We start from the raw sequence: 24,822 nt of genomic DNA, 5'->3' as shown, positions 1-24,822 counted from the left end.
GAAGAGAAGAGAAGAGAAGAGAAGAGAAGAGCTTTGAACATGCAGCTGAATAACATCTGGACATATATCTGTGACTGTTTGTATAAACAGAGAAAAATAGTGCATGTCAGAAAATGTGCCCCTGTTTTTGTACCAAATATACAAATTACATTCCAAGGTGTGCTGCCTTAATTTATTCAATTTAGACGGGTTGTTTACTTTTAGTTGTTTATTTTTACCATAAAACGCAAAGTATTTTATAGGGCTTTAATCACACACCAAGTATTTACAGGGCAGCATTCACTCTTACTGTATTGTCTTAGTTGACATTCCACTCTTAAATGAATGGAGTCAAATGATATCTACTTTGCAGATAATCATTTTGAAGGTATCTGACTTTCAGAGTCCTTCATTGAATTATCTAGACCAAGAGGGACTCCAAGGTAGCATTTAAGGGAAAATGCATACCTGGCTACAAAACCAGAGAGATGACCAGCTTCAAATTTTTAATTTGACTGATTTTGCCTGCATTGATTTTACTGTTATGTTATATCTGAATTTTTTAAAAAAAATTTCCTAAAATGCCTTGAGCACTTATATACAACAGAAAGGCAGGGTATATTGAATGAATGAATGAATAAATGAACAAACAGATAACCAGCCTTCAAATACAACCCTGAGTCATTTATACGAATGAGACAGAAACCAGTGGTTGGCAGTCAAAGATGATTATTACCAAAACATACAAGAACTTCTAATTCCAGGGCCAAACACTGTATTCTATCAAGAATCAGTTCTTCTAGAGGTGAGGAGGAAAGTGACTTGAGTTTAAAATCCTGAAAGTACAAACCAGTGTACTTTCAAATTTTTTTACTACCGGTTCTGTTGGTGTGGCTTGGTGGGCGTGGCAGGGGAAGGATACTGTAAAATCTCCATTCCCTCCCCACTCCAGGGGAAGGATACTGTAAAATCTTCATTCCCTCCCTAATCTAGGGGAAGGTTACTGGAAAATCCCCATTTCCTCCCGATCAGCTGGGACTTGGGAGGCAGAGAATAGATGGGGGTGGGGCCAATTAGAATTTTTACTACCGGTTCTCCGAACTACTCAAATTTTCCGCTACCAGTTCTCCAGAACTGGTCAGAACCTGCTGAAACCCACCTCTGGTACAAACATATTTTACATCTTTACTCTAGCAGTGGATATAATCAGCTGATAGATAAGCTTAAGCTTTTGAGCTGAGCTGGGCCCCAGCTGAGAATTTTCAGCCAAGTGAAGCCAAGTAGTTATCATAAGCCACGGGTGTCAAACTCATGGTGTCACGTTGCCGTCTCGTGACGTTTAGCAGCGTTTTTCCCTTTGCGGACCTGGGGTGGGCGTGGCCTGCCCGTGATGCATCTGGCTCATGGGCTGCCAGTTTGACACCCCTGTCATGAGCCTCAGAAGGCCTTTGATAAATTGCTGAGCATTAGCAATTGAGCCCTGGTGGTGCAGTAATTAGAATCCAGTATTCCAGGCTAACTCTGCCCACAGTCAGGAGTTCGATCCTGACCAGCTCAAGGTTGACTCAGCCTTCCATCCTTCCAAGGTGGGTAAAATGAGATTATTTGAGGACAATATGCTGACTCTGTAAACCGCTTAGAGAGGGCCGTAAAGCACTACGAAGCACTCTAAGTGCTACTGGTATCAAGAAGACGGTCAAATGAAATCCTTTCTCACATCTCTCATGTAATATTAAGTATCCCTTGCACTCTTATTATGATATAATTATAGAACAAACCATTTCACCAAAACCAAAAGGTGAAGCTGGCTGGTGCTCTTCTGCATCAAAAACGTCAAAAGAAGATCTTCAGTTTTGCAAATATTGTAACCACCTTTTTTTTTTCTCCCACAGCCAGCGTCAAATATCAAAAGAAGCAATCAAGACAGTGGGCAAGTTTAGATTGGGAAACATCCAAAATATCATGAAGAATTTCCTGTTCTGGATGATGCACTTCCAGAAATGTACAAACTACACCCAAAACATTTATATCAGCCTGTTCTAGGAGAGGGGGGAGGAATATTCGGGGGGAGGGGAAATAGTGATTCAGAGCTAAATCATTCTATTTTGGACCTCTAAATGATACTATTATGCAGATCATCACAATTTGATTTCAAATAGGCACTTTTTCATACTTCTTTCATTCTATAGAACCGGTAGTAAAACCGGCGGAAGGCTCCGCCCATCAACCCCGCCTATCAACCCCGCCATCATCAAAATGCTCCTGCGCATGCGCAGAAGCTTCTGCGCTTGCGCAGAAGAGCGCACGAGTGAAGCGAGTGCACACGCCGGGGACCGCTGCAAACCGGTAGTAAAGGTAAGTAGAACCCACCCCTGCTATGTGGAGCAACTTTAAAAGCCACATTTAGGGATCAAGATGATTAGTGGGAAGAGAGAAAACAAAACAAGCTTTCAATGGTGTTACACACAATCATAAGAACGATCAACTCTTCTACTATTTTGGACTACAATTCCCCAAAGAAACATTACATTAAGAACTTTGGGGGCACCTTCATTATGACAGAGTCAGTTTGGGGCAATAGTTAAGGCACTGAGCTAGAAACTGGAAGACCATGAATTCTAGTCCTGCCTTGAGAACAAAATCAGTTGGGTGACCTTGGGCCAGTCACCCTCTTTCAGTCCTAGGAAGAACACAATGGCAAACTACTTCCAAAATCTTGCAAGAAAACTGAAAGGATTTATCCAGGCAGCTCCCAGAAGTATTTGACTGAGTACTAAGTCAAAGGCAGTGAACATACACAAACACACATTTGATATTTTGGGTGACAGGATAGATTTTATTTATTAACAATGATATTTATACCCAGGCATGAAGTGTTAAATTCCACCCTGAATTACTTAGCTTGTTTGGGCACAAAGGCTTCCTACAAAAACCACTTTTGAGGGAAATGTTTAAGCCATGTAAGTTACATGCCAACTAATCTTAGTGAAGTCGTTATCCATTTTCTCTTAGGAAAATCTGACCCTCTTTGGAGAGAATCCTACAAGATGTATCCAGGCTAATCAATTGATCTTAGCCTGCTGTTTGTTGTGACATCCACTTGGAAAATATTTGCAAAAATTAATTCAGTATGTTCAGTAAAAAAATAAATAAAAAGAGAGCAAAACAAAACAAACACGGTGAAGCCAATATTCTGGATATATCAGCATTAATATTTACTATCCCTTTAAACTACATTTTTATAAAGTAATGCTGAAATTGTTATTCTCCCAAAAGAGATGACATAACTCTTCAATTCTAGCTTGTACAGTTAAGATTGCTTGTAATTGGATAGGCCTTTGATTGTCAAAATTCTATGGCAAAGTTTATTTAACAAATGCTGTAACTAGGAAGTAATAGGTTAGCAATAACCAGCTTTTTGACAATGGTCTCTCAACTGAAGTCCAAGAGTACAAAGAGCCAACTTTGGTGATGAAACACATTTTTGCATTCAAAAGATTGCAGGTACAAATTTTGGCATCTCCAAGCAGAAAAGTTATTTTAGCTTGGGAGGTTGCTTGCTAAACCAGACTTTATTTTCCTGTCCGGAACACTTTTGTCATTTTTGTGGTTATTTCTTGGGAAACTACCAAAACAAAGATATTTTAACATGGCTTTGCAATGAGACTGTTGAGCTTCATTTATAAACATTTACAATTGGAAAATGGGTCTTCTGCTTGTCACAAGCTGAACTTCACAAGGGCTGGAGACAGTGGTGGGTTCCTCCCGGTTAGGTCCGGTTCGGCCGAGCTGGTAGCGGTGACGATATGACATCACTGAACCGGTTCTCCCCCCCCCGCCCCTCCCACCCCCCCCCACGTTATTCTTACCTTTTATTTGGTCCCACCCCCAATCTATTGCTGCCTCCTGAGTCCCAGCTGATGACTAGAGGGAAAAAAACTGTTTAAACTCTTGCCGCGGGGCTTCAAAGGACCGTCCTACAGCTGATCAGTGTTAAAAGCAAACAAATTAGTTGGGTCGTAAGTGCGAGGACTGGTCGTAAGTGCGAGGACCTTCCAGAAATGACTCTGTCCAGCTAGCCACGCCCACCTAGCCACACGATCTCCAAGCCACACCCACAAAATAAGCCACGCCCACAGAACCGGTAGCAAAAAAATTTAGAACCCACCCCTGGCTGGAGAGTGAAAGTTGAGGCTATGTCAGATTGATGCCGGAATTTTGGAAGAAGAGACAAGTTTTTATATTTTGTAATTGATAAACTTTTTTAGGATATGGCAAGGGTGGGGACAGGATCCCCACCTAAAAATAAGGGGAAACGTGGAAATAATATTTGTACCAAATTTTCAGCATTTGCAGTACCTTCAGGATTTGGGGGCGTATTTAGGACATGTCAGGTGAAGGCAATTTTTAAGAAAAGTTTGGAGATGGCATCCATGATATGAAGACTTCTGTAGCCATGAAACAGAGACATTTGCTACTTGGGAGAAATATTATGGCTCATCTTCACAAAATATTAAAATGCAGAGATATCACCCTGTCAAAAAAAAAAACCTACATATTTTCAAGGCCATTGTTCTTCCAGCTGAAACAGATGTCTGCAAAACTCACGATTCCTTGACTATATGCTTTTGAAACAGGGATGAAATTGTTGAGAATACCACAAGAATAATTAATTTTTTATAAATAAAAAATAATAAATAAAATAATTTCAGTGGTTAAGATGCTGATCTTGTTGGCTGGAAAGACGGCAGCCCAGGTTCAAGAGTCAAATGCTGCAGAATGGGGTGAGCTCCATTTTTGCCCCAGCTCCTATCAAACTAGCAGCTCAAAAGCATGGAAATGCAAATAAATAAGTAGGTACCACTTCCCTTAGGTGGGAAGGTAATAGAGCTCCGTAACATCATACTTGGTCAGTGAACAGTAACAACAATTCCCAATAATAAGAAGAAAGGAAACTGAATGTTGATTGACTAGAGGTAGCTTTAAAATCTCATGCACCAACTCTGTCACATGAACTTTATTTGCTTTAAAGATGCCGGAAACTGAATCTGGGACTCTTTACATACAAAACAAGTGTTGAATTACTAAATTCTGATCCTAAGACAGAAGTTGGAGACCCAGGGAAGGAAAGAAAAATACATTCTGTAACCTACTCTGTGAAAACCTTCTGTTTGAAAGACAGCAGAAAAACCCTACATTTACACACACTCACCAATTTGCCAAAAGAAAAATAAACGTTTTCAATGAAAGCCAATGAAAGAAAGCAATTAGCTGGAAACAGATCACCAAGAATTCCACAACAAATCTGTACTTCATTGGCATGTATCATGCAGCTATGATCCTTAAGATACCCAAAAGAATCAGACGAAATTCATGAAAGTTGTAATAGGAAACAGACATGCTTACTTTCCCAATAGCCTTATTTATTCCACCTACTAATGATTCAACAAGACTAATAATTTGCTATGTCTCAAGACTATTGTTTATATTTTAGAGCTGCCTTCAAGGATGGGGGCAACTGACATAGCATTCTGTTCAATCTCTCAACATTCTGAGCCAATCTGGAAAAAAAAATATGGTTCAGGAACAATTGGATATAAACAATGATACAATTGGAACAGTGGTGGGTTGCTCCCGATTCGGTCCGGTTCTTGTGAACCGGTAGTAACGGTAGCGGGAAGCTCCGCCCATCTGCCTGGACATCATCATGAACAATCTGCGCATGCGCAGAAGCTTCTGCGCGCACACTCCCATTGCGAACCGGTAGCGGTGGTAAGTAGAACCCAACCCTGAATTGGAAGTATTGGCTGCTAATTTTATTCCTAAACAGGCAGTGGAGTTGGAGAAACTCTGGATATCCCAAGTATAGGTGAGCTGATTCCCTTCAGAAGTTTTTTTATTCAAGTGAACAAATGTGATCTTGAAAACATATTTTATAGATACAAGGTGCCATTTATTATTAATCTTTAAAATATGTCACTTACTGAAAACTCTTAATCTGAAAATTGTCCAAGTTTTTGGAAAGGAAATTCCACTTCTGCTAAATTTTATCTCATCAACTAACCTTGAGACTAATAAAGCTTCATGATGCTAGAGGAGCTGAATTGAGGAGAGGTGCAGAATGGTCAAAGACAATTCCTGTTAAGAGTAATTGGTGACTAACTGTCCCATTGACATATTTTCTAAAATTTGAATGGGGAGTGGAATAAGAAAGAGAGTCTCTACTTGATCAGTGTCAGGCACTGCTGGATGACTATCTTCTGGAGACAAGGAAAGTCTAACAAATTCCAAATGAACAATTTAAAGTGAACCCATGAAAAGTCTGAGAGCAATTTAGTTGAGTTTAAATTACATTTAAGGCAATTATTCTTGGAACAGATAATGCATGAAGCACAAACCAGTATCAACATATTTTCTTCATACACCTTAAAATGGCAAGAAAATTGTACCCTCTTTGCTACAAAACCTTCTACTAAGAAATGTAGAAAATCATGTATTATTCTAGTCCTAAATTTTCAGTAGTACCTTGGGAGTAATACAGTACAGACAGACATAAACAGAAATGCTCAATGTGGGAAGTTGACTTACACTGTACTTATACACTTATACTTTCAGTGATTCCCAACAATATTTCTTAGATTCCTATATTCTCTTTATCTCCTAGTTCTTTCTCAGCTTTTATTGACTTTACACCCTAACACACCAAATTTCAATGATAGGGAAACCTAGGAAAATAATGCAAATATTTTAATATACCTTTTCCCTGCTCTACTCAAGAGTACTTGTTACTCAAGAGTAACAAGAGCTTCTGTCTCTTTCAAGTATGGGAGAACTTTGGTATAATGTCTTCTACCTCTTTCACACTATCCCATTTGCTTTTGCCACTGGACCAAATGGGAACAACCCAACTAAAATAAAAGAAAAGTCACATTCAATCTCTGCCCTTAGACATTGCCTGTCTACTCAGAGAAGGCAGGTAAACAGTGACACCAAGAACAAGGTGAGGGTGTTGGGGAGATCAGAAATGGGGATGTTGGAGAATTTAGTATATTAGATTCCTAACCAAATGTGTCTATTTTCAGACTGCCACTGCATAGGTGAATCAAAAGGGTACTGTTATGCATGCAATTCCAGGTAACTACTTCATTATGTTCTACCTATAATACAGGAATCTTCTCAGTCTGGCTACACACTCCTGGGAACAATTAGATAAGGTTCCAAGGAACTTGGGTGTGTGAGGTTAATCTTAGATCTTTTGTGGTTACGCAGTGAGTCCAGGCTAACTCCACACTTGAGTCCTCCTCCCTGCCAGGTTGGGTACCTCTCAACAGGTATATACATAATTAAACCCATTTTTGTATGATATGATTTACAGCTAAAAAAAATGCCCTGAAGGTCACTGGGGAAAAAAATGTACAAGTATATGTATGTATACTTGTACATCGTATATTATGAGAATTATTCAGAAAATAATGGTCTTTCCTCAGGAGAAATGTTTTTTAAAAGTGTATACACTCAGATAAACATATAGATAATGTTTACTTGTCCTCTGAATCCTCAGTGAAGAAGTGATCCCCAAGAAGTCCGAGACTGGACAATCACTAATGGTACCAGCCAGTGGTGAAATTCAAATTTTTTTACTACTGCTTCTGTGAGCGTGGCTTGGTGGGCTTGGTGTGGCTTGGTGGGGGTGGCAGGGGAAGGATACAGCAAAATCTCCATTCCCACCCCACTCCAGGGGGAAGGATATTGCAAAATCTCCATTCCCACCCCCCTCTGGGGCCAGCCAGAGATGGTATTTGCTGGTTCTCTGAACTACTCAAAATTTCCGCTACCAGTTCTCCAGAACCTGCCAGAACCTGCTGAATTCCATCCCTGGTACCAGCCCAGGAACAGTCCTAAGTAGACCCCCCTCCACCTGTCTCTCCCCAACACCGTTAAATCAGGACAACTCAACAAAATCCTTCTAGGAACTTTCCATCATTAAAATGAAATCCGGCATACAGTTAAATTCAGGTTGGCAATATCACTCTGAGGTTTGATGATCCCACAGAGGATGTGCAGGAAAACTTTACCCAGGCAATAATGGTCATTACGTTCTGTGCATTCCACTATCCCTAAAGCTAAAAGATAATCTTCAACAGTGCTGGGTGGATTGTCCCAGTTGTTGCTTTTGACACATGATTTTATTTTATTTTTTGCTCCATCTGGTCAATGTAGCAGCAGCTGCAAACATTAGCTGGGGTCAGTAGTTAAGTATAGCCAGCTGTGTTTTACAGGACTTGCCCTTATAAATAATTGAATAACTCCCTCCCTCTGTCCTATGCTGAGTAGAGCAGGGAGGTAGAGGAAAATAAGCCAACTGAGCTGTAAAATAGTATAACAATGTTTTCAGACCCATTTGGATAACAGGCCTATGGGCTCTTTTTATTATTAAGAAAGGGGGGTGGGGGGGAAGCATTGCTATCAGTCAGAATACTGGGCACCAGCCCAAAGGTTACCAAAGAGACATCAGCTTGTTCCAATCAAAAACACAACTGTGTAAAAGGCAACTTCATACCTTTAGTGCAACTCTTGGATTGGCTCGGGATCAAGCAGCCTGATTAAGAGCTTTTAAGACATGGCGTTGTTGCCAGCTGTATGACCCCCTGCTCAGAAATGGCCATTCTGACAGTCGAGCGCACAACCTGGAATACATGGAAGCTTTACGGATGACTCCCTCAAGTGATACTCATAATCCAGATGAAATTCAGTTTTCCTGGAAACAGATGAAAGAAAACGATGATGCACGGGTCAGTTTAGTGGGTTCTCGTATGTGTTGATTCACAGAGTTTTAAAAGAATTCGAACAATACACATCCCAAAGAAGATATTGAACAAGGGGTCAGGCTAAACATGGCATGAAAGAAGGCACGATTGCAACTCGTATCTTCCCCCACCCCCAAAATGGACTACTGTGGAGCCACTAACCCAGAGGTGTCAAACACAAGGATGTGATCGGATTCGGCCTGCAGGGCCATCCTGGAAAATGTAAAGTGCTGGCCTGCGTTGTTTTGGCCCAGTCTACCCATGTCGCTTTGGCCCAGTCTACTCAATGCGAAGAGGAAATATTGGGCCAGCATGGCTTCGGCCCAGTCTACCCAGTGGGAAGAGGAAACATGCCAGCAGTTTGGGTAGTGGTGTCAAGCTGGCCACGCCTACCCAGTCAGCCACGCCCAGTGAGTGGCATCAAGCTGGCCACACCCACCCAGTTGGCCCCCCCCGCCCCCCCCCCCCCCCGAGTTCAGCCACAGTCCTGATGCGGCCCTCAATGAAATTGAGTTTGACACCCCTGCACTAACCATAGAAAGAAGCAGATTTTCATCAGTGGGAGACAAAAAGAGACTTTAAACACCTTCGCTGCATGTTCATTTTAGCTGCTGTTTATAATACATTTAAAACCCAAATTAGGGATTTAAAAGAAAAACAGAAGACATTAACCTTCATTAATAGAGCAGACCCAGAAATGGTTTACCTAAAGTGGAATATTCAGGACTAAAAAGAGGGCTGGGCCATTGACAACATGCTGAGCTGTACCTGCAAAGTTAGTTAGATTTGTGATTTTTTTTTTAATATTTTTTTTTTGCTGGTTTCCAGCAATTTTGCCCAGTTTCTAGTTCTGTTTAATGTCTGCCATGTTCACTTGATGATAGTGATGAAAAATGTCAGAAAAACACTTCTGGTCAAGTGGGTGTCTTGACTTATGACTGTAACGACGTACGACAGGATCTCTAGTCCCAATAGCAGTTGTAAGTCAAGGACTCCCTGTACTCTTCCATCTTTTAGTTCTTTAGTTCTATAGATAATGAAATCCTATCACAGCAAATGAGGCCTAGTCACTGCTACAACACACAGTTTTGAGTAATCTCTTCACAAACAGTGGTACTCTTTGAATATATCCTTCATTTCTTCAAAAAGCTCTTTGTTTCCACTGGTGACATTAGCTGCCTCCATATTGTTCCTTAATCAGTAAAGTTCACACCCAAAGGAAATTCACTCAGTGGATCTCTTGTAGTTTCTTCAATTGAGGATTAAAATTTTCACACACGTACACCCAGAGACATTGTGTGATTTTTCATTGAAGTTATCAAAGTTCCTTACATTAATGATATGTATTCTATGATATGCAAATAGAAAAAAAATAAATCAAATACTAATAAATAATTATTAGGGCAGCTGGCAAAAGATAAAGAGAGGAAATCCACAATTACATTTCTACTTGTCTTTTGTTAAATCTAGTTTGGTGCCTGAAGGAAGGGAGGGAAGAAACCATAACCCACTGGAGTAGCTGCAGAATGAGGAAATACAATTAAAGAATAAAGTTAAAAAGAAAGGATGGATTTTTTCCAACACTTCATGGAGAAAATTCTGTTCTCACTTGTCATCCAGTACTATCTGTCCTCTCCTAAATCAGTCATGGCTCTGTTTTCCATGCTTCTGAAGACAAAGCTAAATATTAATACAGGTCTTTAATTTTCCATTTCCCTTTTTATGCCTCTTAAGGATAGGTGTCTTTCTCTGTCATGTAAAAACACTCCCCCCCATCTCTCTCTCTCTCTCTCTCTCTCTCTCTCCCTCCCTCCCTCCCTCTCCCTCTCTCCCTCTCTCCCTCTCTCTCTCTCTCTCTCTCTCTCTCTCACACACACACACACACACACACACACTGCGAAGGAGATTGCATAAATCCTATCAGAATATCCAAATTACATTTGAATTCCAGTTCTTCCCAAGAAAAATTTGGATGAACTAAGATTCCTATTTACTAGCACTTTTGGTAGAGAATATTCCAAGTAGTAAGTGGTTAAGTAAAACATGAGCATGTAAAAGTGCACGTGGAGAGAGAGAGAGAGAGAGAGAGAGAGAGAGAGAGAGAGAGAGAGAAAGAGAGTATCACTTTCCTGATTCACAACTACTTCTAGAAACAACTTTGATCTTACTTTTGCTATTGCATGTGTATCTCATTTGAATGTGAGCTCCCACCATTTCACTTTCTTATCTATTCTTTTTCTTTTTCTTCTTTTTCTTTGATTTCTCTATTCCAACCCCCGTTTCCCTCCTTTTTCCTTCAAAGGACTCAAGTTTTATTTTAATTTCTTTTATTGATTATAAATCTATGAGCTTTTATGTTGCCTCAAATCTTCCCCTTCTAAGTAGTTCCGGTTCAACACTGTGCTGTATTGAACCTATTAGGGATTTCTCCCTTATATTTTCCTAAATCTACTTAAAAGTCTGGGAGAATACCAAAAAAAAAAAAAAAAGTCCCCTGGTAAACTAGAAGATATTTCTCAAGGGGCAGGAATTACATAAAAAGTGTTATTCATTTGCGGACATATGCTAAAATGAATGTTTTGGAGATCTCCATATCGTGATCATGGCAGTCACTGGTTCAAAGATTCATTTTTGCCTCTGAATATAAAAGAGGGATACCAACAAGGAGAAGATGAAGCAGAAGGATAATAGGGTGCTTGTACACCTCAGCTGACTTTTCTAGGGGACCCAGCTTGATTTCATAGAGGAAAACACAGCCGTGAGGAGCTTCTTCATGCATTCCTGAACTTCTTGTTATCTCAATTTCTAGAAGAAATTATCGTGATTGGACAGTATGATTTCCTAGGGTCAACTCCACATTTATTATCGGCACAAAAGCATAAGATGTTTTGCAATGAAGTAGCAACATTTGAAAATTTAGAACTTTTTTTTAAACATTTGCTTTGTTTGATCTCTTTCATTTTTCCCCCTTTCTTCTTGTTTTTAGGTTAGTTTTGCTTAAGTTCCTTCTTTTAGCATTTTTCTAAAGGTAGAGTTATAGTTTTAAGCATCCATTTGTTATTGTATGTATGTGTTTTGTGTGGGTATGTGGGTACACTGTGTAATAACTCAAGCTATCTTTTCTCCTTATTGCTACCATGATGTAGCTCAGAAGCACGGGAAGTGAACACTTGTATGAGAAATAAAAATTACATGGAGTTAGAGAAATAAATATTTGCTCCTATTTTTTCCACTTCATTTGCAGAATATGTATAACAACTTAGAAATGAATTCCTAAGGATAGAGGTTGTTCAAAAATTAGTTACAACTGTGTCCTTTAAGACTGCATCATGACATCTTGACTTTTTTCTTTTTGACACCATACCCATTTGAAGAAGCTTCTGAGAGCTGTCCAATGGTCCTTCTTCCCCAAAAGTAGATAACGGTGAGGTCAAAGTTGACAATGGATTACATGATGATGTTACCCTTTCAGTTGTGTCTGACTCTTGGCAATTCTATGGGCCAGGTCTCTCCATATCTTCCAATTTTGCACCATTTCTTTGAGTCGTCTATGCTTTGGCTGATGTCAGCTTTGATGTTGTCCTGCCACCGTGTTTTTTGGTGGCCTGGTTTCCTTTTACCGCTAACTCTTCCAAACACAATTGCTTTCTCCAGTGAATTCCCCCTTATGACATGAACAGTGGTGGGTTTCAAAAATTTTTACTATCGGTTCTGTGGGTGTGGCTTGGTGGGTGTGGCTTGGTGGGTGTGGCTTGGTGGGCATGGCAGGGGAAGGACACTGTAAAATCTCCATTTCCTCCCAATCGGCTGGGACTTGGGAGGCAGAGAATAGATGGGGGGTGGGGCCAGTCAGAATTTTTACTACTGGTTCTCCGAACTACTCAAAATTTCTGCTACTGGTTCTCCAGAACTGGTCAGAACCTGCTGAAACCCACCTCTGGACATGACCAACGTAAGTGAGATGCAGTTTTGTAACATCTCTGGTCTTATGCGTTCCAGTACTTGCTTGTTGGTGAATGAATTTATCGTCACTGATATTTATATTTCTCTAACATGAATATACCTAACACAATTATTCTCAGGTCAGTTAACAATCTCCCCTCTTACCTTAAAAATAACCATTTTATTACAACATTGTACAATAACAACCTCTGGAGGTTTTAGCCAAAGCTTTCAGGGATAACCCTGAGGTCTCCTATTGGGCAACTCTGATGTGAATTAATAGAATATCAACATTTGGCCTGACTAGGTCAAAATAGTTCCCAAGACAGAAAGTTTAACAAAGTAGAGAGATGAAAAGTTTGAAGTATTTGAAAAGTGTATTGCTGGCAGGCAAAATAGCAATGAAGGTGTTTCAATGAGTACATAACATTTAAGACCAACATATATTAAGATTAAAAACAAAGTGACTACAGATGTAGAGGGAACACTGGCGATAGATAAACACATAGAATCACAGGGCTGGGAAGGAATCTCAGAGACCTTCTACTCCAACCTTATGTTCAAGCGCAACCACAACTATTTCATTAAAACACATTTTAATGCAGCACTCCTGGTTGTACTCCTGGGAATACATCTGTTTTCTCAGGTACTAGATGTAGTAGTCCAAATATCAACAAAACAGAGTTGGAAGAAAACATAATTAATGTACTGTGTGGGCAAGGACACTGCTACCATTCCGCCTCCAACCGTATGAAAAGCTATTGTTTGTACAAAGAGTTTTTGTTCTCTGTTATTTCAACACAACCTTTTGATCCTTGAAAGAGCAGAAGTATAAAAGCTTCCAGGATTAAAATAAATAAATAAATACATTTAGGTTAGGTAATAGCTAGAGTCAGTGGAACAACCTGAAAGCCTCTTGTTCAAAATGCCTAAGTGGAACCTGCTTCTAGAAGTCACAAAATGGAGAATTGTATAGTTTCAATCTCGCTGCTCAACTTTTTCAGAACTCAGATTAAAAAGAAACCATTTCTAGACAATTAGTAGAAGTATACATCCACAATAATATCTCTACTCCCTGGAAATTAAAAGCCAGTATTAAAGAAAAAAGGCCTTTTGGATTTTAGTTTAACAACTATGTTTTAAACATACACTACTTCCCTCCCAAGCCATAACTGTGCACTGGGTTCTACTTTTAATTGTAAATTGTGTGATAGGTAACATATAAAGCAGGGGTGGGTTCTAATTACCTTTACTACTGGTTCGCATCACGCCCGCGCCCACACCCGCGTGCTTGCTTCGCTCACTCGCGCGCTCTTTTGCACATGTGCAGATCACCTATGATGACGTCCGGGTCAGTGGGCGGAGCCTCCCGCCGGTTTTACTACCGGTTCTTTGCAGATAAAAGTGTTTCCTTTTTAACAATGCAGCTGGAAAAATGCCATGGTTAGAACGGTATAGCATTATCTCCTATTTTAAGCATATTCGTATTAAGGAGCAAAATGTATGGGAGAAGGCAAAATGTTCTTCTGTTTTAAGTGAAAATAATCTGAAAGGCTTTGAGCAAGGGATATTTCTACACAGCTACATATACTTCAAATCCTCAGAGCCACCCTTTCAATGCCTTGCAATCATATAGAAAAAACTATCAGTAAGAGCTGTGATGGCGCAGTGGTTAGAGTGCAGGCTACTTCTGCTGATGACCGGCTGCCAGCAGTTTGGCAGATCGAATCTCACCAGGCTCAAGGTTGACTCAGCCTTCCATCCTTCCAAGATGGGTAAAATGAGGACCCAGATTGTTGGGGGCAATATGCTGACTCTGTAAACCACTTAGAGAAGGCTGTAAAAACACTGTGAAGCATAATAAAATAATAAAATAATAAATAATAAATAAAATAAAAAAATAATAAAAGAATAAGTGCTATTGTTATCAGGGTCAACTAACCCTCTCCCAGTCAGCACTCTTGTGCATTCCCTTGAACGGAAAAAATGCAGAAAAATTGTCTAGATATAGGAAGCCCAGAATCTGATGCAAGGGTTCCGTAGTCCAGAAGAGAAGGGGAGAACCAAGGGTCAGGAAGGAAACATTGGCAGAATGTCTATGAAGATTCTCAAACATCCAAGTCATGGTTGTCTCAAAAGTGCTTTTTCAAAAGGCAACTGGACTTTCTTAGGTTTTTTCCTTGAAAATGTTTCACTTCTCATCCGAGAAGCTTCTTCATCTGAACTGAAGAATATGAACTGAAGAAACCTCTCGGATGAGAAGCATAACATTTTCAAGGGAAAAAAAAACCAAGAAACTCCTGTGGACTTTTGGAAAAGCCCCTTTGGAGCATTGGCAGGACTTTTGACCAATGAAAAAGCTGCTGGGCCTCAACTCTCAGGGAACATAAGCAACTTATTGGGCAACATGATTGCCCAAGAACACAAAGGAACAATCCAAAGTCACATGCGGAAATGCACGTCGCATCACTTCCTCTTTCATCAAATTGGCATTTATTTGGATTAAAGCTCAGCAGATTTAGGAACGCAATCACTTTTGGTTTATTCAGAAAACCAAATGAAAGATAGCTTCAAGTGATATGGGAATCCAGCTGCTGTGTCCTCTGATTCTTTACCAAATTCCTTCTTACATCAAGCTCATGACAGCTATTTTCCCCCTGAGATCCATATTTCATTCTTCAGAAACATGCACGTCAAGCCATCACACAAGAAAGATTGCCAAATGAAAGAGCTACCTTTATCCACAAAGGGAACAGCAAATATCTTCCTAAACCTGCCCTTTGTGCTATGCCTCATAGCACAAAGGTCACTCTGGATTTACTTATTTCAATGATATGTCAAAGCAATCTGATTTACTTAGCTAATGCTTTATTAATACTTAGCCAATCCTTGCTCTGTTTGACAATTGGAAAAAAGGCAACTTCTCTGTGAGAGAAGCAAGACCGTAAGATGAAAGAAAATGGATCTCTACCCTAGAATCCAACACTTAATGGTAAACTGGTAATTTGCCAAAAATGTGATAGGCTGGGCAACTTAGGTGATACTTCCATGCTGTGCAATTGGTTGAAGTTTCATCCATGTAAGCCAGAAAGGCAGGGGTGAAATCCTACCGGTTAGGACCGGTTCGGGAGAACTGCTAGGGATTATGGGCATCAGTTAGCTGAACCGGTAGTAATTACCCCTCCTTGGCCCCACCCACACCCGGCTGGCCGCCGCTCACCTCTTCCAACCTCTTGATATTCCACAGAATTCAATGTTAAATGCAGCAGAGAGAACTTTTCTCCCTCCATTCAGAACGGAGCTGCTGCAGCCTGTCCCTTTAAGGTAGTCCCCAGGAGAGAGGGGGCCAGGAGGGAACCATAAAGGGAGCAGCAGCTCCATTCTGAATGGAGGGAAAAAATGCTAACTTTTCTCCTTCCATTCAGAACGGAGCTGCTGCAGCCTGTCCCTTTAAGATAGTCCCCAGGAGGGATGGGGATGGGGGGAGCAGCTGGAATGGAGCTGTTTTTGTGAAACGCAGGAAAATGGGGAAGGGGATTTTCCTGCCTGTCATCCATTCCTCAATCTCAGCACAGACTGAGGGAAGGATGGTAGGCAGGAATATTCCCCTCCCCATTTTCCTGCCATTAGCGACAAGGAGTGGCTGAGAGGGGAGGAGCCGGTGAGGAGACCTTCGATGTGAATGATGTCGAGTTGGCCACGTCCATGCAGTCACATGACCTTCCCTCAACAAGCCACGCCCACAGAACCGGTAGGGGAAATTTTTTAATTTCACCCCTGCCAGAAGACAATTGTGTTCAATCTGCCATCTGTTGAATCCAAAGTAGATACAGAGACCACTCCAGAATGAACCTGGAGATTTAATGGACTTGTCATTGTGCCAATACGCCAGCAACATTCAAAGAGGGGTGCCAAGGCAGAATTAAAAATTTGGACCATACCAGGTCTACAGCTGTGCAGGCTCCAGGTATAAAAGTTACAAATGTCCATTTTTTGGAGTTTACTTTAAAATACTATGATTCATGTGACTACAAGAGCAGAGTGTCATAAACCAGGTTTGAAAACGGGTCATTTTGTACTGGTCTTGCTTTTGGGACTTGATAGTTTGAAACATGGTCATACAGCACATGTACATGTACATGCACACACAAACACATACACACTGATGCTACAGAAGAAAAAATATCTGCTTTTGATCCTCCTTTTGCTCAGTATGTCAGCTTTTGTGTTGCCTGGCCAATCAGCAGTTCCTGTTGAGTTTGGAGTAGGTTGCGGGGAAAAAAAATTGGGGTTGCATTGAGAAAGTACAATTGTTGCAGTTGCTGGGCACAAGGTGATGAAAGTCAGTGTCCCCTTCTAGTAAGATTCAAAGTTGGAAAGCAAGAAGGGAAACTGACGGAGAGATGCAAGCAGAAAGAGATGGAAGTTTAAGTCAACTTTAATTTAAATACATGCCAATCCAGAGCAGAAATCAAGGAGTTAAAATGAATATTCAAAAGGATACAGAAAAGGACAGACAATGTCATTGAAGCCCAAGGAGAATATTATCAGATAAAGCATCTCTCATCATTCTTTCAAGAAATTTTACTTGCCACATTGGAGAGGCAGTTAAAAACAAAACAAAACAATGCACATTCACTTTGTCAATATTGGCAATGTTTTATAGTGGAGAGGATTAGATCCTAAAATATGCCCATTTCCCTCGATTGTAATTTGTACAACAAGGTTTTCTCAGGCAGCTTGGTTGTGTGATACTGCATGCCTACGTAAGGCTGAATAAAGCCCAGTGTTGTGATGACTCAAAAGCTTCCAAACCAACTCTGGCTGTTTAATATTTTGATTATTCTTTTTGCTTAAGGCCAACATTCATGAGCAAATTAGTGTGGCATGTAGACAAGGTGGGTAAATTGCTTTTAAGATTAGATTGTTAGATTTCAAATGGGTCTGAGAACAGCAACCAGCACAATTGATACTGAACTAAAATTCTATATCTTGATGTCTTGGTAGAAGTTAAATTAAGGTTGCGACAACTGGACCTTTTAGTTTCTTCACCGTTGAAAGGCAGGGTCTCTTGACATTCCAGAAAGTCTTATTCCACACTCCTTCACTATAAATTATGTTAGACAATCATTTATTGTTCATTTCATTTTCAAGGGCTTTGTTCTACCAATTGGATTTACTGAAGGTTGCTTCTTTAAAAAGCTTCAAATGAAGCATTTTAGTCCACTTGGGAAAATAATGCAAGTTAAAATCCATTATTTAATAAAAGCATGTGGTTTTTTTTTTATATGACTGAGGTTTCTGTGAGAGTTTTTCTAATATTTCATTTTAGAGTGCCGGAATAAACTCCATCTTCTCAAGAAGGTGCTGTCCAATGGACTCCTTCTGTTTCAGAACTGAAATGATACCCAGCAGTGGCTTTCACAAGTCGTGATACTGTCAAAATGATGATGTCATCATATATGTGTCAAGCCCACCTTAATATCTCTGGATATATCATACTTTCAAAAGAAGTCCCATTAGAAAGAACAGGCTTGTTTCCTCTCCATGTCTTATGTATCTGCCATAGCATTCTTCTTTATATTGTCTGAATATCATTCCAAAATCTTCATAGTCTAAATAACCAAACAACATTGTAAAAAGGATCTAAGAGTATACTATATTGCCTGTTTTTTATAGGCAGCACTGAAGAGTAAGATGCATAGAATAAATAAGCTTTTATATCACTATACCGGCAGCTTTTGACTAAGCCATATATTATTAGTTTTTATTTATGCTCTGGATATTGTTTTAATTGTTATGAGCCAGTCCCAGATGAGATGGGCAGCTTTACAAATCAAATGAATAAAATTAAAAAATAATAAATAATAAATAATTCTTCAATTTACCCTCAGAGAGGTAAAATAATATCTTATACTGCAAGTTAGGTGATTGTGTTTGTACATATACATATACATGCACATACATACATACATCGTACATACACACACATATATAAATTTTGAATACATAGTGGAAAGAGGAAACCTGAGAGTTCACAAGGTTGATGCTATATGGAACAAAAGTGTGATTGAATCTAGATGTTCTGCTTTGGATACCCCAAAGCCTCCTCCCAGAAAGTAACAAGGAAAAGAGATCATAAAGAGGATGTGCAGCATCCCATTCAGTACTGAGGACCATGCAAGTTGTCACTATGGAAGTTGGAAAAGGCTGGTACTTGAGTCACAGCTCCACAAAGTGCATTTCATCCTTTGTCACCATAGGCATAGCAGCCATGCCTATGAATTCCATCTCTGCCTGATGCGCCCTCACCAACTTTGCTTCAGATTTTGGCTAACTTATGGCAGGTTTTTGCCTTACAGTTGTACACAGCCAAACGATCCGTTGCTGTGGCAATACATGAATGAGAGTAGGGTACAGCATAGGAGGGTGGGGACAGAGTATCCTCTGACAAAAGTTGTAGGTTAAATGGAATTAAAGAAATAAAAAGTTAAAATGAACACATCGACTGCAATGGCTTAAACTGATAAGGAAGCAGGTTCAGGATAGGGTTCAGGAGTGACTTCATGGAAACTGGGGGAAACAGGCTACCACACTGCAGGATTCTTATAGCTAGTCCTCGACTTACATCTGTAATTGAGCCCAACATTTCTGTTGCTAAGCAAAACATTTGCTAAGTGAATTTGCCCCATTTTATGACTTTTCTGGCCGAAGTTGTTAACTTAATAACACAGCCGTTAAATGAATCTGTTTTCCTCACTGATTTCGCTTATAAGAAGTTTGCAAAAGGGGATCGTGTGATCCTGGGGGACTGCAACCGTCATTAATATGAATTAGTTGTCAAGCATCTGGATTTTGATCACATGACCATGGGGATGCTGCAAGTGTGAAAAACGGCCATAAGTCACTTTTTCAGTGCTGTTCTAACTTTGAATGGCCACTAACTGAACCTGCTGTAAGTCGAGGACCACCTGTACACCATCCCTGCGAATGTCTTCAAACAGAGGTTAATTGTCACCCTCCCAAAATGCTCAGGTGCACTAAGCAGAGGGTTGGACTAGAAGACCTCTGAGGTACCCACCAACTCTCTGATTCTTATGGAAGACGCCGTATCTCATCTCAAAGGCAAAGCAATCCAGTCTTTGCTTTCAGAACTCACACACACACTGCTACTAAACTTTCCCAACAGGCATTTTACAAACCGCACAGTGGACTTTATCCCTTATAAAATACCTTTTATGTATTCACTGGGTAAACGAGGAGCTTTTCACCTGGTGGATACTGTAAATTCTCAAAACTTCTGAAACTAAACCTATAAAGAGGCCTCCAAGTTATTTACCAACTAGTGAGCAATACTCTACTGTCACAGTGCAATATAGTCGTAGCCTTAAAACTTCTCAGAAATCAACCTTGGAAAATGTTTGCTCCCAAAGGAGTGCCACCAAGCAGGAGAAAAATAGTGAAAAAAGCCACTACCTCATTTTTCACCTTTGTTTTATAATAAGACACTGGATCTCTATACACCTCTTTAAAAGCTAAACTAGACATGTCTTAAGTATCAAACAATAATCCTGTTTGTTTGCCCTTTATGATGAGTTTCAGCTAAGAATTCCATTCAGTTCAGATCTTCTATTATACAGTCATCAGTTCCCATAGAATTCAGAACATTCCGCTATTGGGATATTGTTGACCAGGTAAATAGTTTCTAAAGAAATAAAAAATAATAAGACTGTTTCCTCCAGATTAGGCAATAGGAATGGGCAGGTCTCCTGAGTCAAAGCATCAGAGGTTTCAGATTTGGGGGGTGGGGAGTGAAAGGACAAGCTTTCTGTATATGTCAGGAGCTTTCATACCAGATCCAAAATCCTTTTCCTGCTGGGTTAGTTTAGCTGCACATGTCTGACAGGGAATGTGTGGCTCTCAAGATAGTAAGGAACTACAACTCCCAGAAGCCCCCTGCAGTTATAGTTCAACAATAGCTAAAAAAAAAATATATTCACATTTTCTCTCTCTCTCTCTTCAATAATTGTGGGAAATAATCGGCATTTGATACCAGTTCTAAATACTTTCATGGTACCCTGATAGTCTTACTTTCAGATCTGAGATCTTTGGTAAGATAATGGTAAAGGTCTCCCCTGTCCAATTGTGTTCAATTCTATTGGGCGGTGCTCATATCTGTTTCTCAGCCAAGGGAGCCAGCATTGTCCAAAGACACTTCCATGGTCATGTGACCAGCATATCTATACCAGGGGGGAAATCCAGCAGGTTCTGACAGGTTCTGGAGAACCGGTAGCGGAAATTTTGAACAGTTCGGAGAACCGGTAGTGGAAATTTTGAGTAATTCGGAGAACCAGCAAATACCACCTCTGGCTGGCCCCAGAGTGGGGTGGGAATGGAGATTTTGCAATATCCTTCCCCCAGGAGTGGGGAGGGATTGGGGATTTTGCAGTCTCCTTCCCCTGCCACGCCCACCAAGCTACGCCCACCAAGCCACACCCACAGAACCAGTAGTAAAAAAAAATTGATTTTACCACTGGTCCATATGCTGAGGCACACAGAACACTGTTACCTTTCCACTGAAGTGATACCTGTTTATCTAGTCACATTTGCATATTTTTGAACTGCTAGGTTGGCAGGAGCTGGGGCAAGTAATGAGAATTCATCCTGTTGCACAACCCTCGGGTCTCGAACCCAGGCTGTCCAATTTCCAGCTGACAAACTCCTTGTCTTTAACCGGTGAACCATTGGGCCCTCTTGAGACCTTTGGTAGATGCTACTAATCATCTTCTCCCAGTCTCAGGACCGGACCTCATCTGAGCTTTTGCCTATTGATTTGGCTGAAAATCCTGCTTCTGATTTCTGATCCTAGATACTTTAGGAAATTAAACTTTTCCTCCTTCCCTTAAAATGAGCTGGAAAGACAACAAATTCCTAACGCTTAGAGCAGAATCTTCTCCCATTTGCTTGGTCTTTTTCCTCCTGGTCTTTTCTGATGAGTCAGGTTTTTTTTATACTGTTCCAAGAGAAAATAAGTGTTCTACCGACACTAAAAGAGGGTCAACGAGGCTAAACAATTTGACCTGTTTGTTGACAATGCATCTATAAACCCCTTGTTTGTTTTGGAACTGTTCTCACAGTTGGCAAGGGAATTTTCAAAGCATACAAGAAATCCAAATATTTAGCCCTATGGTGAATTATCAGGTGGGGGAAGTATATTAAAGGAAATGATAGTAAAGGAAACAAGCTGCTTAAGAGTTCTCTCTCTCCCCAACTCCATCTGAAGCACAAACTCATGTCTCTGTATGTGTATGTGCATACATGTTGATTATTTTCCCTTCTAGACAAAAGAAAAATCCAGTAGAAAACCATATGAGCAGGACAGAAAGAATCCAGAGAGCAGCAGGTTAATGATATGACAGAGAAACTGTTCCAATGAATTTCTTTCTGAAGTTTTGCTCAGTCTTGAACAAGGCAGGAGATAGGAACAGAAAGTGTAGGAGGATCCCATGCCCTACCATACCCACTGAAGGTGGCAGGACTCATTTATGGTTTCCCGTGAAACAACCTCATCTCTGCCAGTGTAGGTATCTCTCACAATTAGGCAACAAGCTTGGGAATATTATTGTTGGATCAGTAAGCAAAGAGCAGCAACTATACGAGCAAGCTATTGCATGTTAAAGCCAATTATACATGGAGGGATAACAATGATTCAGATCTACCTAACATTCTTTAGAGAGATCCTAAGCATTGCCTAATGGGAGAACACAAGGCACAATTAAATTTAAATTAAAAAGAAACCAATGGTGAATCATGTTCTCCCTTTCAAGCACACAGAAGGTCTCTGTGAAAGAAGAGAATGTTCTTACCACATGTGAAATGCTGAGAATTAAAAGACCTGCACATAGGGCTGGTTTGTTAGGTCAGCCATACAAGATAGGTAAGGAAAAGAAGTCCCTGTGGTTTTTACTCCATAGTTGTTGCGGATGTTGGGGATGTGCGTGTGTGCTCATCTCCATTTCTCATTTCCATTTCTCCAGGCTCAAGGTTAACTCAGCCTTCCATCCTTTCTAAGGTAGGTAAATTGAGGGCCCAGTTTGTGGGGGCAATAAGCTGACTTTGTATAAATATACAAAAGAATGAAGGCTATTGCTTAACGCATTGTAAACCGCCCTGAGTCTCCAGAGAAGGGCGGCATATAAATCAAATTAAAAAAAAAAAAGTCCGTTGAGCCAGTACTGTCCAAAGACATTTTCCTGATCATGCGGCCAGCATGATGTCACAAAGCGCTGTTACCTTCCCACCAAAGTGCTATCAATTTATCTACTCTCATTTGCATGCTTTCAAACTGCTAGGTTGGCAGAAGCTGGGGCAAGGACGGGAGCTCACCCCACCAGGTGGAGCTTGGGTCTTGAACCTGGGCTGCCAGCTTTCCAGTCAACAAGTCCAGTGTCTTAACTGCTGAGCCACCGCTCCACCCCTCATACAAGATAGACTTGACTAAAACACTAATCCCATATGGGTCAGGGCTACCTTTCCTACTAGAGGTATAATATAGAATATTTCAAGTCTGAATATGTTTATTCTCCCTTCCTTTTAATTTCACATGAACTAGACAGAGCTTTATCTGAATGTTTTCCTATGTTCTTTTCTTGGTCCCAGCTCAAACATCTATTAGCTGACTATTGTTTTGGTAGTTGCCTATCTTTCAAGGCTACTCCCTATACCTTCCATCTTAAGCCCTTCCCTCACCGCTTCTAGCAGCCTAATTCAGAAATATCAGAAGGAAGGAGACTTATATCATGTAATTTAGGAGGTAGTACAAGGTTACAAGGCAAGGGGAAATTCTGAGGGTATAAGCCAGGGGTGGGTTCTACTTACTTTTACTACCGGTTTGTATTGTGTACACGCACTCTTCTGTGCATGCGCAGAAGCTTCTGTGCATGCACAGATCGCCTATGATGACGTCCAGGTCAGTGGGCAGAGCCTCCTGCCAGTTTTACTACTGGTTCTTGCAAACCAGTTTGAACCAGGGGCAACCCACACTGGTATAAGCCTTCAGTAGGGATTTTGGATATTGCCATTTTCATTAGCTAGACTGGAGATATATAATTAGCTTCCCAGAACCCCTTCCAAATGTTGCTACTGAACTTCAGTCCTTAATGGGATGGAGCTTCAGTAGATGGCAACACTTGATTGACTTCACTGGGCTCAGAAGCTAAGCAGGATTAGGTCATGGGACTGCTTGGATGGGAAAAATCCAAAAAAATGGGCTAGTAGGAGCAGCGAGGAAGGCAATTTTAGGCACTTTTCATTTGATGGAACCCTCAAATGAAGAATGGAAGAGAGAAGTATTAAAAGTATGGAAGTTAATTTTATTAGTTACATTCAATTTAATTTTAATTGGCTCAAATGTTTATTGTCCTGGCCCCACCATTTGAAAGACTAGAAGTGGCCTTTTGTCTCATTAAAATTTGTGTGTGCTTGAGGCTAGGGTATTGGAGTTAAATATAACATTGGGATGACCAGAAAGTAAGATTTGTTCTCAACCAATACCTGTTGGAAAGCTTCCTTGCTTGTGAACAGTCAACTTTTATTATATTGTATCTTAAATATCTACTGGATAGAAGTTGGATAGTGGCCCTTTCAGGTGTGGCTAGGAATTTTAATCCCAAGGTTTTTGATGGGCATCAAGCTGGGGGAATTCTGTTCACTATCATAAAAGATATAGAAATATTGCTAATTGGTGATTATGACAGTTAGTTTTTAAATCAATAAAGAGATTGCTGGTTATCACAATAATAAGCAGATGTAAACTTTCCCATCTTTACAAATCAACCATCCTTATCCCTTATATCTTCTGGGGGTGGGGAGGGCACTGTAAGAGTAAGAGGAGGATTTCTTCTCTTCAAGGATTTCTGGCACTTTATGCAATCATAACCACCTTATCTGAAGGTAAAGCACTGACCCAGATTCTTGAATTATAACTTTATCCTCCCCACCCCCCAACCACAAGTGTCATCATATTGCCTTCCAATCTGTGGGAAGTATAACATTTGGCAGCTGGGAGTGGTCAGTCTACATTTCAAGACTTAAA

This window comes from Pituophis catenifer, unplaced genomic scaffold (genome assembly GCF_029215685.1).
Source record: "Pituophis catenifer annectens isolate HBS135680 unplaced genomic scaffold, rPitCat1.0.hap2 SCAF_2, whole genome shotgun sequence".
NCBI classification, from domain to species: domain Eukaryota; kingdom Metazoa; phylum Chordata; class Lepidosauria; order Squamata; family Colubridae; genus Pituophis; species Pituophis catenifer.
This window is presented reverse-complemented; position numbering follows the sequence as displayed.